This window comes from Canis lupus, chromosome 1 (assembly GCF_003254725.2).
Source record: "Canis lupus dingo isolate Sandy chromosome 1, ASM325472v2, whole genome shotgun sequence".
Lineage (NCBI taxonomy): Eukaryota > Metazoa > Chordata > Mammalia > Carnivora > Canidae > Canis > Canis lupus.
Genome location: NC_064243.1, coordinates 22,757,822 through 22,763,821, shown reverse-complemented (window position 1 = coordinate 22,763,821; position 6,000 = coordinate 22,757,822).

Here is a 6,000-nt window from a genome sequence, read left to right as displayed (position 1 = left end):
GTCTGTTTGGACTTTACTTATAATGGCATTGATATCATTAAATATATATTAAATATTACGTGACTTATTAGCTATCGTATTAACTTAAAATTGATATATAATGCTAATACAATATAAAGTATGTATAGTTACTGGAATTCTTTCATTCTAAACTCAATGGAAGGCACCCACACTTACAGGATGGTAAAGGGAGAAGAGGTAATTTAAAAAATAAATAGGGGGGGATCACTGGGTAGCTCAGGGGTTTAGTGCCGCCTGCAGCCCAGGTCGTGACCCCGGGGTCCCGGGATCGAGTCTCGCATCGTGCTCCCAGCAAGGAGTCTGCTTCTCCCTCTGCCTGTGTCTCTGCCTCTCTCTGTCTCTCTATCATGAATAAATAAATAAAATCTTAAAAAAAATAAAAATAAATAGTTAAGGCATACAGTTTTGAATTAAAGTTCTCTCTAAACAGGGACCCCCAGTGTAGTGTTGGGTGCACAGTAGAGTGGTATTTACCACCCTAGCTTTGGTATACCACTGTGTCAACTGTGGTATTAACATGACATTGGGTTTTTCAGCGGATACATCATACTGTTTTCTTCTATCCAGCTTAAAGTCAGTTGAAGTGCTCGTCTTTTTGAATCTTTTTAAACTCATTCACAACTATATTATTCCTTCTAGTCTTGTATCACCATCTAATTTGTTAAGCATGTTACTAGCTCTATCCCAGGCATCAATTACAACACATATGCTATGGGGCAGAGGGAAGCAGGATCCCATGGTAAGTCACAGGAGAACAATCACCTCAGTCCTAGTTACTTTGGTTTTATTGAGTAAGGGCCAGGGGCCAGGTAGGGAGAGATAGATGGGGGGCTGTGGGATCAGGGTCACAGAAGTCCCCAAAATGCTGAGGTGTAAGGAAACCAGAGATAAGGGAGCAAGCCAGACCACCCTGCCCCAGGTGTGGGTGGGGAGGATGTCTTTTTTATGACAGTCATCTGTGACCAACAAAGAATAACCAGACCCTAAAAAGAAATAAGCCATAAAGGATATGATCACCAGTCCTCGCTCAAACCAAGATAAGGCCACAAGCTCCCTGGTCAGTTCTCAATAAAAGATGGTTGGTGGAGGCCCACGCTGGCAACCTTGTCAGAACCTTCTCATGTCTGAGAGCTTCCTCTGTATCATCACTTGATAAAACTCTGGAGCTTTACTCACTCTCCTTTGTCTGTGAGATTCATCCTTCGACTCTGTGAGACAAGAACCCTGCTCTCCCACTTCACTACCAAACTGTACCATTGCTTAGGTCGTGTTTTAACTTAGATATTTACAACAATTACCATGAACACAGTGTAAAATGTGGCACGGAAATGCAGATATGATTTTTCTGTGATATTTTCCAGCTCTTTCAATCTGTAGCAATTTAGTCTAAGTGAACCCATGCTGTCTCCCAGTGATCTTACATCCTTTCCGAAGTATTTATAAATCATGAATTTAATCATTAATTTTCATTTCCTGCCTAAAACTGATTTCAAGCTCACTTGCCCATAGTTAGAAATAACGATAGCCTTTCCATTTTTCAAGTAAATCAAGGAAACACACCTACTTTTTCAGGCATAAATGCCTCTCCTATTCTTTAAAGATTAGAAAAAAAAAAAAAAGTGATTCAGCTATTGCTCTGGCAAGTGGTTTTTACACCCTAGGAAATGTTTGAAGCCAGAAATGCTGGGTATCTTTAGCACAGGCCCTCTGGGATTCTCTCGCTATTGGGATTTTACCCACCTGTGCCCCTCCTCAGATTGGCTTCTCCCCTCAGGCTGATTTACTGTAAACCTCCCAAACCTGGCATATGCATTATCCTCAAACTCCACTAGGATGTCAGTAACCCATTGGGCTTCTAGTACTTCCAAGGAGTCCTCTGTAAGCACCTCATTTCTCCTTCCTCCAAATTGCTGGAGTAGTTTTCTGCTCTTGCATGTATGGAGTTTTTAACTCTAGGCCATAAAACACGTTTATCTTCTTTGCCTAGATTGGAGGCTGCTCTAAAACAAAAACCTTCTCGTTCTTTTTAGCCACCAAGTTTTCTTTTATACGTATAGTGAGCATTGAGAAGGATTTCTTTTTTTTTTTTTTACTAACCATGAAAACAAAACCTTTTCTTCATTGTCTTATCAACATATACCCAGAGTTAGACCTCTGATGACCTTTGCCATTTAAAAATCAGTTGCAACCATAAAAAGCTCCTAACTAACTATAGAGAACAAACTAAGAGTTGCTGGAGGGCAGATGGGTAGGGGATGGGCTAAATGGGAGATGGGTATTAAAGAGGGTACATGTTGCCATAAGCACTGGGTGTTATATGTAAATGATGAATCAGTAAATTCTATTCCTAAAACTAACATTACACTACATGTTAACTAATTAGAATTTTATTTAGAACTTAAATAGAAGCTTGAAATATGAAAAAAAAAATCAGTTGCAAAACTGGAACTGGATGGAAGCCCTAAATTTCATGTTGAGAAAATGCACTTAATAAGGCTCGACTTTGCTTTTCACTGGCTTATTTAGGATTCTTTCTGTTGCACGAGCTGGATTCCCTCCTTCCTTAAGCTGGATTAAGCCATAAAAGAATTATTTGACTCCTGTAACTGAGAATCCCCAAGGCAGAGTTGGCTTCAGGCAAGGAGACTTAGTCCAATGTCACCAAGACCAGTTTCTTTCCTTCCATTTGCTCTAAGGCTGCAGTTCCAGCTTCATTATCGTAGCCTGTCTTGTTTTCTGTTGCTGCCGTAACAAAGCTCTACAGAGCTCTACAGAGTAAGGGTCTCAAAACAGCACAAATTTATTATCTTGCCGCTTTGGGGGACAGATTTTGGTCAGCAGGTTTTCTGTTATAATCAAGGAGCCCAGGGACCTGTATCCCTCCGGGAGGCTCAAGGGAAGAATCCATTTCTTGTCCTTTCCAGTTTCGAGAGGCTTTGCCTTCCACGCCTGTAGACCCCTCCTAACTGTGGCCCCACAGCTCCCTCTAACTCTGCCTTCCTGCCTCTCCCTTCCATTTTTAAGGATTCTTGTGATTGTAAATAGGTCCACCGTTATAATCCAGGATAGTATCTTCATCTCAAAATCCTGAACTTTATCACATCACAAAGTCCGTTTTGTTATTTAAGATAACATTCACAAAATTCCAGGGATTAGGATGTGGGCATCTTTTGGCATCTACCTGCTAGTCTTCCCTTTAGCCCCAAAGAATTCACATTCACCCACGTGCAGACTCCATTAGCCCCTACTCAGTATCCCCCCAATTTTTAACCCAATGGATCCTCAACTGAGAAACCAAAATCTCATCTAAATGTCATCAGCTCCTAGGTCTCCAGTGCAAGAAGCCAGATCCGGGCGAGAGTCTGAGTATGATCTATAATCCGGGGGAAAGGTCTCGTTGTACCTCCAAAACTAGCAAACAAGATCTGCACTTTCAAAATGCAGAGCTGCCGCAGAGGAAATCTCCTGTAGACATTCCTGTTTGAAAGGGAGAAAGTGGAAGAAAAAAAAGGAATTACCAGTCCCAACAATTTCAAAACCCAACAAGGCAAGTAACATTGGTGTTCAAGGCCCGGGAATATTTACCAGGGGTTTGTGGCTCCATCCTTTGGGCCCTCCTATGGCTCTGCCCTTGGGATTAGCCTTCCCTTTCTTTCATGAAGGGGAGCCTATCTTTGCAGCAAAGTATTCTTGTCGACCTGTTTTCTAGGATTCTATAGGGTTTAGGAGTCCAATAGCCTTTTTCATTTTGTTTTCTCTCTGTCCCTTTCAGTCCACCCTGGCAGTTTTCCACACTTACAATGTTCTCAAGAACCTTGCTGGTCTCCCATGTGTATCCGGGGGGAGTCACTCCATTGGATAAAATGTCCCTTTGCAGATCTTTTCTGGATAATCCCTTCTCCACTCCTGCCTTCTGCTGAAATAGCTGACCCTGTCTGTAAGTCACATGCCCAGTCTCCTCAGAGACCCGTCCATGTTTCTGAAAATGTGGACCTCTTGACCTTTCTGAGGCATGAGCCAAAGGTTGTCTAGTCATACTCTTTGCTTTCTCTCTAGAGCAAACTCTCTTGGCTTGCAATCTCTTAATTCCAGTGTCTCTTCTAATCTGGATTGGCTGAAAATTTCCCAAGTCATCAAGTCCCTGTTCTTTTTGCTTAATGATTCTCCCCTCAATCTCTCTCTTTTACCATAAGCAGCAAAGAGAAATCAGGTCCCATCTTTAGGACTTAGGAAATCTCTTCAGTTAATATCCAGATTCTTCCCTTAACTGTAGGACAAAACTGTGCCAAGCTTTCTGCCACTATAAATCAAGGGTGCTCATTCCTCTCGTTTCCAATATCATGTTCCAAATTTCCTTCTGAGCCCTCACCGAAAGCCCCACTAGGGTCCATATTTTTACCAATAGGCTCTTCAAGGCAGTCGAGTGGGTTTTTTTTTTGTTTTGTTTTGTTTTTGTTTTTTGTTTTGTTTTGTTTTTACTATTAGGTTCCTTAAAATTCTTCCAGCCTCTGCCCATTGTTCAATTCAAGTGACACTTGCACATTATCAAGTATTTTTTTTTACAGCAGCATTTCACTCTATGGTACCAAAATCTGTACTGGCTTCCCATTACTCCAAAATGAACCAGAGCAAGTTTAGTAGCTTAAGACAATACAAATGTATTAATGTACCGTTTCGGAGGTCAACCACGGGATTAGGATGCAGGAGTCTTTGGAGGGAGGAGAAGGGAAGATATTCCACTTACCAAAGGTTTCTCTGAAGGGTCCAATGGAAGCTCCAAGATTTCTCCTCAAGTAGCATCTTCTTCGAAGCTCATACGCATCCCCAATCCAGAGGGAAAGTGGTTTCTCCTGGCAGTACTCGCATGAGAGGCAGAAAGCTTCCATTACTAGAAGCCCCAGAAAGTGTCTCCTTTGATCTGATTAGCTGATAGACTCAGCTCTGACTTTGTCACCAAGGTCAGAAAAATAGGCTGTTCTGCATGACCAGAGCGACTTAGGGTTTACTCATGGACTCTGTAGTTAAGAATGTGCAGGAGGGTTACCCTCAGCTCCAGGTGAGACCTGTCACCAAAATAAGGAAGAATGGATTCTGAGGGGGGAAAAATGCCAACTAAAATACATTCCTTCACGCCCTGACTGTACATTAGTGGAGGACAATGATCGTATCATCTATATAGGTGTGTACTCCATATAGGTATTACATAGCTCAAACGTCTGATTTAACAATTAGCATTCTTAAATAACTGACAGAATGCTAAATTATTATATTGTCACGTTCACCTGATTTGATTCCCAGTGTAGTCAGATTCACAGCCTAATATGCATCATTTGACTAGCTGTTGGTGTTTTTGCAAATAAATTTCAAAAACGTGTTACAGAAAGTATCTTTTAAAGTTAGATTATAGGGATCCCTGGGTGGCACAGCGGTTTGGCGCCTGCCTTTGGCCCAGGGCGTGATCTTGGAGACCCGAGATCAAATCCCACGTCGGGCTCCCGGTGTGTGGAGCCTGCTTCTCCCTCTGCCTATGTCTCTGCCTCTCTCTCTCTCTCTGTGTGACTATCATAAATAAATAAAAATTAAAAAAAAAATAAATAAAGTTAGATTATAATATTAGGAGAGGGATAGAAATTGACTAAGACGATTTTCTGAATTAAGGTAGGATGAAAAATGTAGTTGCATATTGAGGATCTTGAAAGGAAATGCAGATCTTGAATTTGACTCATCCTCCTGGGCTAATCTCAGAAAATCAATGTTCCTAATGTTCTGCTCCCCAAACACGCACGTACACACATAATTTAGGGTCCTTGTGGTTTGAAGAAATGTAAATATTGATTAATTTGCTTCCAGAACTGAAAAGTGTGTCTGTATGTTTTATTCCTAGATTAAACCCCAGAAGGGGACTCAAAACACCAAATGTCATAAAGACCACGTGAAGAGGATTATTTACACTAAACTATTTCCTGTGCCTTTCATTTC